Source organism: Aulostomus chinensis, chromosome 12, assembly GCF_037954235.1.
Source record: "Aulostomus chinensis isolate RoL2024-O1b breed Wild chromosome 12, RoL_Achi_v1.0, whole genome shotgun sequence".
Taxonomy (NCBI): domain Eukaryota; kingdom Metazoa; phylum Chordata; class Actinopteri; order Syngnathiformes; family Aulostomidae; genus Aulostomus; species Aulostomus chinensis.
In genome coordinates this window covers 2,599,727-2,613,278 of record NC_141331.1, presented here as the reverse complement: position 1 = coordinate 2,613,278, position 13,552 = coordinate 2,599,727, and the positions used below count along the sequence as shown (strand labels likewise).

The following is a 13,552-nucleotide window of genomic DNA, read 5'->3' as shown; positions in this document are numbered from 1 at the left end:
GGGAGCTGCCTTGCCTTTTAAAAACAGCCAAACCCCTGACTATGAATACGCTAAACAGCAGGGGAAGGGAGGCGCACTTGTTCCACGGCCTGGCGGGCGACCAACTTTTTTTTTTTTTTTCCAGCAGCAGCAGCGGCGGCGGGATCGCTCCCTCGCCCCGCTGATGTAGGAGGCTACAGGAGAATTAACCCCCATCAAAACATTTCACTTAAAAAAAAAAACTCCCAATGGGCCCCCCTCCCCTCCCTCCTCTTCTTCTTCTCCTTCACATTACGCACAGAATTACGCACGCCACCACCACGCGTAATCTTCAGCACAAAATGTCGCCGCGCTCCTAAAACACAAAACAAAAACTGTTTATCCTGCAGTCTGACAACCCTGACGCTGTTACATCGGGGGAGAGGAGCTACGCACCCCACCGGCCCACCGAGTCACCGCGGGAGGCTCGCTGTCACCGGGCGCTCCGGTCCGCGCTAAACTACCCAACTCAGCCCTGCAGCGCGGAGTCCCGGTTCTCCTCGTGTGAATCTGCAGTCTTTTTTGTTTTGTTTGTTCTTTTCTGTTTAGACAGCAGGATCCGGTCACCTTAAATCCTGCACCTGTTGCTTCCATTGGACACCATTTGTGTTACAAATGTAGCGGGGGGGGGGGGGGGGGCAACATGTCCTCTCTCTCTCTCTCTCACTCACACACACTTTCTCACACATGTGTGAGGAGGGGGGGATACATGTCACGAACTCTGAGATTTTTATTTCACTGGCGTCAGTGCGGCCGTCCACCGCTAGAAGGCGCTGTTAGCAGTGACAAACGCCGGGTGAGGTCCTGGCGGGTCCGTGTCCGTGGATCAGAATGAACATATCAATCCTCCCACATGGCAGCATCCACGCCAGGCAGCCAGTGTGTGTTTGTCTCAGACTAGACCACCTCCATCTAAAAATACACTCTCGGTATTTACTTCATAGGGGAGACCAGGGACAGTTGTGACACTTTAATAATGGAAAATTTAACTTAAAATATGATAAAATCTAATATACCTGGTATGTTTTTTAAGAGTACTTATGAAATATGTCCAAGATTCAAAACAAATTTGAAAAAATCACATGAAATGAAAAATTACCCCAGTTTATGGCATTTATGTCCTGGTAGATGACAAACTTATGTTGCTTTTTAAAGTCGGTATCAGAGGATTGTGCACACCAAAATGCCTGTATTTGTTCTTCCTGTGTGAACACTGCAGGTTTGCTGGTCCTGCTCTCCGGGCCGCCTGCTAATGTCCAACCTCTTCTGGTTTTTGGGTCCATCCTCTCATGTTGTCACACCAAACATTCGATAAATTAGAGAATCAGACAGCGGACAAAATGACTGCTTTGTCCATCATAATGATGTCGGTTGTGATCCAGAGTCTTTGAAGAGCCGCAGGATTAAAAGGTTTCAGCTAGCAGAGGGCTACCTAGGAGTGGGTACCGTTAGCTTCTGAAGAACGCTAAATACATATCTGTTGCCACCAGCCGGAAATCTCTCATTTCGCTCGCGGAATTTAGTTTTATAAATGAGATTTTTAAAGTCTGAAGTGGTGCATGGTTCAAATCATTCATCTGCACTGTTAGCGCCGAGCGGTGGCCAGCCCGAGGTGCGCATGCTCCGAGTGCTATCGGCTGGCCACCCCGTTGCCGTTATAGACGCGCTCCCCTGTCTTTGAATATTGCGATATAATTTAAATAGTGCAGCTTTCTAACCTGCAGCAACATTAACCGCCACTCAGAGATTTAATGTGCCTACATTGACGAGAACATGCCCACTGATTGTTGTTGTTGTTGTGATTATCAATGTTTCTTTGCTGCTGGCACATTATTACAACAGAACAACCAGCAGTTGACCACAGTTGTGGTCCCTTGACATATTTCTGTAAGAATTTGACACAAGTTGGTTATTACAAGAACTAGAAATTCTGATTTTCAGGTAAAAGCTAAAATATATATCTCTTGAAAGAGCTAACTTTCTTACCTTGAATACTGGAAACTTTCCCTCAGAGTTTCTTTTGCGGCTTCTCTTATCACCGCCGTTCCACCGGCTCTCCCTACTGGAACTATAATGACATAATCTCACATATATGAATTAAGTCCACATGCGTCATGTTCTTTGTTTTCATCACATTAGTATGGCAAACAGTGTTTCCTCTGCTCCAGTTCAGCCATGATTATTGACATCTTGGTTTACAGAGGATGTGTACGGCTTCCATAACCACTGTTTACATATTTCGATTGTTTTTTTTCCATGGATTTTCTTCTCTGGTTTCCCTCCATCCATGCTATCAGTTCCATCTTTTGGTTTCTATCATAAACATCTGGAGTAGACATTTATTTTTATTTTTTCATTTTATTTTTTTTACAGTTACACAAAAAAAGGGCAGACTCTGGATGAAGCTTTGCAAATGAATCCATCGGCAGCAGAAAGTGCATGGAGTGATTTGTAATGATTGAAGTTCGTCAGGCAAAGCGGTGCAGCGAGCCGTCGTTCCCTCCAAGATCATCAACAGAAGCACAACCCTGCAAAAGCAAACCAAGGCAGAAATCTGAGCCGCACAAGCCAAACTGGAGTGGCGGTAATGAAGGTGATTAAAACAGTCCAGCATTGTGGATTAATGATTCCTGCACCACATCTCAACATCAGGAAACAGCAGTTGAAAAGGGGAAAACACGCTCCCTACTCAAGAGAAACTCACTAACACGTGTCCTTAGCTCACAAAGACGTTTTTACCCCCCTGTAGTCTGAGGCTCGTTCACGGACGCATTTGTCATTGCAGCACCAAACCAGAAGTGTTTTAGTTTCTCTGTTTTTATCTCCAGTCCAAGTGTTTGTGGATTACTGAGCGTACGGCTGGGTAAAGAGGACATGGATTACACTAGATGAAGACATTGAGAGCTGGTAAAATGACGTCGTTGGGCAGTTTTGCTCTTGCTAGCCTTTGATCACCGTTAGCTTCAAGCTAAATTATGGCAGGCTCTTTCTGCTTTGATGGAGTCACAAAGAAGTGATGTCAGCAGTGAAAAAAAACCATCTCCATGAGCTCTTGACACCTGCATGTGAGTACTTGAAAGGCAAAATACACTATTTGGGAGATGTACGTCATTCTTTGCTTCATACAGCTACTTCCCCAAAGAGCAGTCCCTCCCCTCTCTTTATCATTTTGACGTAAAGAAGCAATAAATACCTTTTATACTGCGCTACAGTCGACTCTTAAATGCCCGACTTAGCAGCCTCTTTTTACACTGGCAAGACACCGCAGTCTTAACCACACACCGAGGACAAAAGTGACTTGCAAAGCTCAACTTAAATCAAGAGTTGCTATCGTTGCAATGGACAAAATAAATACATTTTTGACACAAAAACCTTTACTGCTTATGTGTTTTTGTCTAAATAGCTTCCCTTATATTCTGAAATGTCTTTCTGCAGCAACTCCCTAAACAAGGAACATTCCAACCTTTGGGCAAATGATCTTACTGTCCATCATCCCCAGACACAGACAAGAGGACGGAGACTTTTCTCTCCTCCGTGCTGCATGAGGGAGGTGAGTCTCATGCTAGTTAGCTTAGCTCGCTGAAAAGGAGTAATAACTGTGAGCAAATCTCCTTCTATAGTCATTGTCTGGATCAGGTTCGGGATGTTGGTGTGTCCATCAGTAATCCTCCTCACCCTCTTACATAGTCTGCCTTGATTAATAGCAGCGGTTGCTCTTCTAGTCTGTTTTTAATGGCTGAAGTTTTCAGGTGCTGCGTTAAATCACTGCACCCAGTCAGGAAAGTAGTTCTGGCTATGTATCTGATTCTAGCATTACAACGTCTCCTCATTTTAAATTGTTATTTGTAACAAATGTTATGCTGGATTAGATGTTTTGAAAGAGATACGCTAACACTTCCCACCCATTACCATTCAGTATGCTAAGCTAACGGTCAGTTGGTCTCTGTGAGATTCAGCTCCTTAATCAGCTGGTAAGGTTTAAAGCGTGTACCACCACTTGTGTCTGTTCCGTAGTACCAACCCCAACTGCACAACATGATCTCATTCTCTCAAAGTGAACGGGAACAAGAAAATGGTGACTATACCTCCTACACTGTCTGGCAAGTATAAATGATCTGCATAATAGCAAATGTGAATATAATTCCTCTGGATACTTAATTGGTAATCTGATTAATCACTCGGTTTTGTTTTTCCGATTCCCTGAGTCATGTATTCCGATACACTTGAGCAGTCCAGAGGTTCTTCCACGTCCTTTAGTTTTAATTAAATAAAATAATAGCTAGCTCTTCCCAAAAGGGTGTAATTCATTGGTTAATGCAACAAATTGATTAAGAGCTCCTCATCTTTTCCAAAAGCATGTGATCACGCTTGTTTTCATGACTGTGGAAACAGTTTGTAGTCTAGTAGATGCAGATGTCACAACCCAGCATCACGTTTTATGCAGAATACTGCATATATATATAAGTCTAATGGATCATAACTATTATTTTTGTTGTATTGGAGCTCGTAATGTGAATAAGAAGCAATAGAGTACCACAGGGACAAGTTATTTTTGTAGTCCAACAGGAAGTTAGCATGTCAGGGATGAGGTATTTCTGTAGTCCAACAGGAAGTTAACATGTCAGGGATAAGCTATGACTGTAGTCCAACAGGGAGTTAGGATCCCCACGGCCCCTCTACACAGAGCCAGTGTGACTGTTACTTTGGAATTTGGATTATTGCTGAAAAATAGCAAACAAAATTTGATGATCTTCCAGGTCTAGTTCATCAAGATCATCACAAATGAACCCCTCTGATGATGCTGGAAGCCTGAATGCAATCGTTAGCTGTGCTAAGCTAACGTTAACCTATGAAGGAACCACACCACGGTCACATGACTTAAGCAGCGCCACAACTAAGCTTCAGGCTTATTGTGCCCCCCCAAGTGGCCTTCACTTAAGAACGTTCTCATCCAGATGTTTTTGAGTCATTGACAGTTCCATGTAACAGAGAACTGAAATAATCGCTTGACTTTCTGGAATCAAGGTACAGCAGCTGCTACTTTTTATTCAGTTTAATACCAGACAACGTCAACTCGATCATCTCAAGAACAAATGCCAAACATGCTAAGCCCTTGTATGTGTAATCTACAAATGTATGCACATGTGTTTGTGCTTCATTGTATGTTTATCTGTGAGGGGGACGCCACATTTGTGTTTATGTGTTCAGATAAGCTGTTTAATTGCGAGCGTGTGTGTTTGTGTGGGCAGGTGTATTTGTGTTATACATCCTTGCGTTCCCCTTACATGGGGAATAAAGAACGCCAGAGAATGAAGCTTGTAATTTTTCTTCTTCCACTTCGTCAGGTTGTCACTTCACATATACACAAGAGGAGTGTGTGATACACAAACACTCCCGGCCACACAAACAGTCCCATTTCCAAGGACATAGAGAAAGGTGTTGTTGTGTATTTCTGTTGAGACCAGACAGCGCGGCTCCAGGAATTAACTTGTTAGTCGTCTGCATGCTATCATTTAAATTGTGGAGTAATGTTGCTATGGAGTCAAGAATGTCTATAAAAAGAGACATAAGGAAATGATAATATTAGTGTGCAGGAGGGAAACAACAATGTGATCTGAGGATCAGAATGTTCTGACAAAACCACCAATTAATCGCATTAGCGCGGTGATTAGGGTTTATTGATTTACTGGTCGTTTGCTTTTAATGTGTAGAAAATTACTTGTGGGCTGAGCATGTGTGAAAGAGCCTGATGGAAATTGTGCCGATGAAAGCACCAACCCTTCTGCATCTTACGACTGAGCAATTCCGTGACACCAGCCTACAGAAACGCGTCGACATCTGAGGGCCAGGGAGCTGCTTGGACGCCGTGTACAGCGGCTGCTAACTAACCCGTCTACTCTTTCAGCCACACACCTCACGGGGAAATAATTCTCACCCCAGTCGTCCTACGTGGTGAAACTAACAGGAGACATGGCAAAAGAGAAAAAAGATGCCGTACAGTAGTATAGACCAACCCCTGAAGAATTTGGCTGCATTTGCTGCAGCCCGAAGCTTCAACTAGTCGCCTTCGTAACATAACATTTCCTGCAACACGTTTCCTTGCAGCTTGCAGCAGTAGGCCCCTCCCCAACAGGAAAAAAAAATGCTACAGTGGTCGATGTGACAAATTCATTTTCTTCCAAACAACAGATCAGAAAACTCACCGTGATGCTGATTCACGGGGGACTAATTTGTCCCGCAACACTGGTGTTATGGTGGATTTTTTTCCTCTAGAAAAAATTAGGAACACGGGACAAGTCCTTGATATGCCCAGAAAACAGTAGTCCCGTGTGAAAACATCTCACTGGTTTGAACATTTTTATGCTGGTCCAACCATAGCAATCACTGGAGATGAGGTTTCCGAATACACATCAGGAATGGTTGAAGGTGGTTTTATTCTCTGTGAAAGTAATCGTTCTGCTGCAAGGAGCTGCAAACCCTGAAATTATTTCATTTGTATGGTTTCACCGGAGAACTTTAACATCGCATTACGGTACAAATGCTCCTTTTGTCTTAGCTGACCTTTGGTAAAACCTGATAGAGCTGCACTGAACAGAAAAATCTACAACCCTGATATCAGTATCAGCCTTGAGCCATTATGAATCGGTAACGAGAGGTACTTAATAACTCATTTTGTAAATGACTTGGAAGAGAACCTGGTAATTTCAGCTGTATATGTGCATTGGCTGACTGAAGCAACTCACTTCTGAAAGAAAAACATCAGATTACTGCTGGTCTTCAATAGGGAGAAATATTCAGCTCTCACATGATTTTTTTTTTTTTTTTACTTTTCCCTGGTTGACAGTGTTGCTATAGCTGCATTGTCAACAGCATGTCGAGTGGCTGCGGGTTTCCATTAATATCAAACTGCCTCGATGTGAACATGAGAAGACCTGCATGATTCTGTAACGTGAGACGCATCTGAGCGCCGTGATGGAAACTCTACAGATCGAGATAAGCTGGTTGTAAAGCGTAAAACAAGTGGTCGTCTCTTTACGGTCTATTAATGTATGGTCGACCTAAAGCTTTTCCAAAACACAGCCCATTCAAATGTGTGCACCAAGCAATGGAGCCACCGCGGGGGGGGGGGTGGTTTTGCTTTGTGGGCTGGTCCTGGGCCAAACCTTTAGCTTGCAATGGCTAACGCTGGGTTTTGTTAAAAGGTGATGTATTTGTGGTTTGTTGTCCCTGCTGTTTTACTCCCTCAACCTCAAGGATCATTTATTTAAACCCACATTTCTGCTTATCTTCTTTCTTCAGCTGGAAATTGACAGATTAACTCTGTCCCGATGAAGCTGACAAGAGAAATTAGATTTTTGTTTTGTGTGTTGGACAAAAGTGAGATTAAAGTGACGCTTCAACCATATATTGTCAGTTACAGGACGATAGGTACTGTCTTCTCTGCATGACGTCTTAGTGAATGAAGAATTCTGAGCACTACTGACATGGATATGCGGACTCACAACAGCAACCACAGTCTGTTTTAGGACTGTCTCAGCTGACACAAAGACGTCTTTATCTGTCTTTATACCACTCGTTGGTATTGCTAGCCTTAGCATCCCTCGCTGCTAGCGAACTACGGATTTTTTTCGGTGCTTCCTTTGAATCATTTCACATTTTATTAAAAGCTTTATCTTCTAAGTGGAGACTTGAAACCAGAGAGCAGTGAAGTGGTTTTTACGTGACGTTCTCCTTCAGAGAGAGAACCAGGAGAACACGAATCTCTCAGCTGTCGATTTGAAATCAAGTTTTGCCCAACTTTGGTCAGGAGAACACCAACAACATTCAGCGCCATTCTTCCTGGGAGTCTTGTCAACACAGCTACAACAGCATCGTCAAATATCTACGATAACTTCCCCGCTGCGGCGACACCATTGCTGCTTTGACTGGTTTTGTCCTAAGTTCACGACATCATCACAATCAAGGACTCCGATTGGCTAAATGACGTTCCAACCAACAAAACGCTCTGGACAAGAGACGCTGCAGACCCTGACTCACTTTTCAGAGATTTGAAAACTCAGGTTCAGGGTTGAGACAGGCTGAGCGGTGTTGAGAATGAGGCGGTTGGTTGGGCACTGATCAGGGCGTGGTTTTATTTCGTTCACTTACTTTGCTCTGTTAGGAGTCCCAGCGTTGCTGTGGTTTGTCCTGATGTCGTCCGTGAGCGACTGATAAAAATCATGATGTTTTGAAGAGGTCTCACGTTTGGACCAGTTGATTTGGGCCGAAAGGCATCAGTGACCTGCCTGAATTCACGTCTCTCTTGATTCCATGATTCCACATCTATAAATACCCATAATGACACTTCAGTAAACTCATGCATTCCTTCAGCTTATTTGATTAACATTCATTTGCTATGAATTCAAATCAATTCCTCAACTGCCTATATTTGAAATGTTGACCGGGGGGGGGCAACTATTTACACACGAACCTGCAGCCTTCAGTTCTTCGTTAATTATTATTAATGAAATGCAAAGCAAATAACAACATGTCCAAAGTGACCGGACATGACTTCTACTCCATAATGTAGCAGAGCTGTATTTTTGTTATTATACCCAAACCGTAAATGTCAGTGGGGAAACGGTGCAGCCGCTTGCTTTCATGTTAAAAACACCAGTTTTATGAATGCAATAAAATGAGCATCCTCTGGGAAAAAATATTCCCAAGCAAACTATTTTCCTGCCATTCCTTTTTGGGCTGAAGCGAGTGAGTACTACTTTTATCCAGGACATGCCAACATGCCGCCTGTCAGTGCCAGAGGCTTCACGGTGCAGCAGCAGCTCCTGGCAGGAGACCCTGATAGCGACCATGCTGGGGAGTTGCCAACATTCAAGTATGAAAGGCATTTTGGAAGGTTGAAGAAAAGTTGGCAGGGGCTGCCCTTGGTAGCAGGAGAGCAGATCAAACCTGATATGAAGTGTGTGTGTTTGCTTGTGGTGGGGGGGGGGGGGGGGGTGAAGGAGAAGAAACTAGATCACAAATACTTGTTCTGTATCACCGCTATCACAGACAGCAGCTTTTAAAATGACAATCAGAGGAGAGGTCACGGAAAGTTTGACCACAAATGGCAGGCGTGTCTGCCCTTTCCCAAAGTTTCTTAGGGGCGACTACACAGCGCTTTGGAATAACAATAACAGAAAACAAATCATTTTCACTTTTCACGTCACATTTGACTAATAAAACTTACTTTCATCCTTTGTCAATCATGTAACTTGTTTTTGGCGTCGACCGCAGTGCTGAACTCGTCTGCTTGATGGGGAGGCGTCGTTAAATTTAGTGTCCTCATTTGAAGAATGAGCAGATAGGATGGAAGTACGACCTTTGTCCATGTAGAAGTTCCTGCTTCCATCTAGTGACCGGAGTATGTATGACAACATGTAGGAAGTCACATGACGTCAATAAAAGGGGAGAAATGTCTGTATACAGAGGTGGAGGGAGCAGTGGATTGAATCATTGGCGACTGCGGTGCGGGAGAGTCATGCTGCAGGTCCGTGAGAGGATAAATGTGTTTTGATGGCTGAAGCTGTTTCGTGGCTGTTTGGACGAGATATTTGGATACTGGTGGGTCGCTGACGGGGAGTGGATATACTGCTGCTGTTGCTGGAGCCAGCGGTCGACTTCATGTTGAAAGCGGTGAGCGCTGGCTTCCCATTCCCATCAGAACAGTACACATTTGAACCCAAATCATCATCTGTTCCCAAACCGAAATGTTTTTTGTACCTAAACCTAACCACAGGGCGCTAGATTTTTAATGTGTCGTATCAGCGGATCGGACCAAGCAGATTTTATAGCCGTATGGTTTAGAGGACTTGTTGATTGAAGCTGATATCAATCTTCTGAGGGTCTCTCCATTTACGTAGCTCGACTCTGTAATACAGGCATCGGTCCTGAAACTTCTTTCACTATCATTTGCGCTACAGAATAACCACATTGTCAGTGATTAATCACGTTCAGGACGTTATAACATGATGGGTCGGATAGCATCGACGCTCGTAGCATTAGCAACTCCTCGGGCTCCTAACAGATAATTGCAGTGCTGTTGCCTAGTAGCTTCGTTCCATACGGCTCTTCTATGGACCCATAGGTTGTTTCCAAGTTCATGTTTAAAGAATGATGAACCTGACGCGAATTAGTACGCGAATGTTCTTAGGAAAGAAAGCTTTGACTTTTAAGTTGCCTCACTGCACCGTTTGGTTGCTGTGAATTTAAAATGCACTTCCTGCTCTGCGTGAAGTAAAGACTAAACCACAGAAGGGAAGACGGCAGACCCCGTCGGCTTATAGGTTCGTCTTAAGGGTATTTGTTTCTCCCAGACAAGCCAAGGTTGATAATTTTTCAACTTTTAGTAACCGAAAAAACGTTGTGTCCTCAGTCTCATGCTGCTGGGATTTGTGGCATATAAACGTGGCGCTCCCACTGAAAACAATTAAGAGGCCGCAACGGCTCCAGGAGGAAAAAAGAGGCTTCGGTGGATGCAGGCCCTTGAGAGTCTCAGCCATCGTCCCAGTTCAGCAACACAGGCAAATTCAGATGATCACGTTTTCCAAGTGGCAAAGGAGAGAAATTAGGATTGAAATATCCTTAAGTGGAAAATAGCAGTGTTTGGTTATGATTTTTGTATGTTAAGTTGAAAAATCCCAATAGAGCAGACGTGTCATTCCTCTTCATGATTTAGTTTCAACGAAAAGTCACGTATGTAAACCACATGAGGGTCTAGCAGGCACACAGGTTTGCAGGTTTTGTACATTTTTAATGTTGGTTTTGAACCATAAATGGTCAACGCAGTGCACGTACACAAGTCTTTGCATGGAAACAACTGAGGGGAAGCCAGAGAGCATGGGACAGAGATCCACCGGCAGCACTTCCACTTCCACCACAGTAATTCTTTGTTGAGTCTCATCAGTCAGTTTTCTAACTGGTGCCCACATTCTTATGTCGGATCTGTTTTTATAAATCAAAACTTTTGCTTGGGAAGTGGCGTCCAGGAACCTTTATGATTGTATGCACCCTGGACCGTAGCGACACAACACATCCCACATTTGCCAAATTTGAAGAAATTCTCCAAATGTGTTCCAGAGACGTCACATGAAAGAGAACAGGATGGACAGACAGTTGACCCGAAAACAGAACACCGGTGAACCACGGCTGTCGCTGACGCATAAATATGCAGATTTTGCAGACGTCCAGTCGTTACTGCCAGGAGTTCAATTTCATCCTGGAGCAGCAGATAAATGTGTCAGTAAGTTCAGGACTTTTGTCCCTCAGCAGGAGAGAAGTAGGTCAAAGTACAACTAGAAAGAAAGTTACAGCTGAAATATCTCTGAACGTGAAATAGAGAAAACCCAACGCTTTAAAAAAGGTTTGCCAGGCAGCTTCAGCAAGTGTTGACTTGTGCGTCAACCTGAAGCCGGCTAGCGTTCCACAGCCGCCAGGCTGCGGTGCCTGGGACTAAAACAGATCCGACCTTGTCGTTAGAAACCTACTTCTTATGCTTTTTTAAGCAGCCCAGGCTGGAGACCCTGCTGTGAGTTATGATATGCACGATCGACCATCAAGCACTGCTTCTCCCTCGGTGCTCGTTGCCGTCTTCGGACCAGTCATCTGTTATTTTTGATAGCCTATGGTCTGAACCATCATACATAAATCTGCGTGACAGTGACCATATTGTCAAGAGTAGTTTGCCCTCGTTTTTGTCGAAATTACGGGTTGCTTTCCATCAGCCACAGTGGTGATTTTGCTTCAATATATTGAGATTTTTTCTCAGCAAACCCCTGCCAGCTATAATGACGGGACATATTTTGCAAAAGCGCAGCGGCGACTGCAGCGCTTTAGCTGAGTGCCGGTTTGCAGTGGCTCGAATGAAAAAAACGTTTGGCCACACTGCAAATCAGAAATTACACCCCAATTGTTGCTGTGAGGGTATTTAGCAAACTGCAGACATAAAACTTTGCCTCTAGATGTGAGTTTTCCAGTTTTTTGATTAGAGAGTGGGTTTGAATTTTGATTTGGTCAAGGCTCTGGTCGTGACTGCAATGCTACAGAGAATCCCAAACGGGCCTGAGAGGACACAGAGGCTTTTGCAGAGTATGTAATTACATAGTAAATTATTCAGTGGGTCCAAACCAAAACATAAAGGCATTCATTTTCAAAACCAGCTTACAAGGAAGCCTCTGGCAGCGCCGAGCCACTATTTAAAAAAGGGAGACCTTCGACATATGCTGGAACCGTGTACCTGGAAGTGGTTTATTGTTTTTGCGTTTCACGTGGCCTCTGTGAAATATTGTTTTTAGATATTAACTTGACATATCGTATCTGCAACAGCGGGTCTTACCTGTCAGACTTTTAAAGTTGACGGGGAGCGGAGAGCTGGAAATATGACGTGAGCGTGATGGCTGTGATTCTGTGTAAACAGACCTGAGCTGTGTGTTTGTGCAGGCGGATAATCGCCAGCAGACCAGTTGTCTAGAAGTACAGTTGGCCTCTGGAACAAGTTCCTCCTCAAGTTCTCCAGCACGCACACATGCTCACAATCACTCACAAGCGATGAAGAGACCGGATGTCATCACTTATCGCTTAAACGTGCCTGACAACCTCACGACCAGGATCTGGATTCTCCACCTGAGCCAAGCAGGACCTCATCACGGGATCTGGTTCAGTCACATGTACCTGACACCACAAAATTAAGGCCAAACTAAATGGGTTGTCCTCCGTCCCTTTCTCGTTACCGTGGTCCCTCTGGAACGCCTCGGGAGAGTTTCTTCAAAACTGGCTCCAATGTCCACTGGGACTCGACGATGAACGTGAAAGTTTTTCTTGCTGTGCAACCAACGGTGAGGCGGCATTTCATGTTGTGACAATCTTCTCACCGGTGTTGTGGAGTGATGGTGGAGAGGACAGCTTCACTTGATTAAATCCTGCTAGGGAAGAGCAGCAGTTCGTTTGATTTTGTATTAAACGTCTTTTTTTTTGGTCATTTCAATGCAATTATAAACACAGTTTTGAGAGCCATTTTCTTCCATGCCAATCAAAAACATATCGACTGACTAAAGTTATCTGGATTGCAAGAAAATGATCCATTACAGTTTTGTTGGTCTTGGTCAAAGAGTTTTGCCTTTGAAGCAGGCCAACGTTGAAATATGCTTCTTAAATAAGATCTTTAAATGTAGACGTCTAAAAATTGACGTTCTGTTTGAATCTAGACGTCCTTTTAACTGCATAATAGCAAAATCAGTCGCAGGTCCGTGTGTGCATGATTGTAAATCATAAAGTCGTCCATAAGCTGAACCACATTTTCATTTTCTGCATTTCTTCCCTGTGTGGTTGCGGTGAAATAAGAATGAGCCTTTTTTTTTTTTTTTTTTTCTAAATCAAAGGTATTAAAAAAAAAAAAAGCCCAGCAGGATTCCAGCACTTTATCATCCGCTGAAGAAATTTAAGCCCGAACTGATGAATGAGACGACTGCACTGAATAAAATGTAGGCTAACGGTGTTAACT

General features: G+C 43.8%; 1 long non-coding RNA gene across 1 annotated transcript; it reads left to right on the top strand.

Moving 5' to 3' along the window:
* The first annotated feature begins 3,029 nt into the window (after nucleotides 1-3,029).
* LOC147251739 (uncharacterized) lies at nucleotides 3,030-4,261 on the top strand. Its single transcript, XR_015118638.1, has 3 exons — nucleotides 3,030-3,083; nucleotides 3,454-3,568; nucleotides 4,033-4,261. It is a non-coding gene; the product is annotated as an uncharacterized LOC147251739 (long non-coding RNA).
* The last annotated feature ends 9,291 nt before the right edge of the window (nucleotides 4,262-13,552 follow it).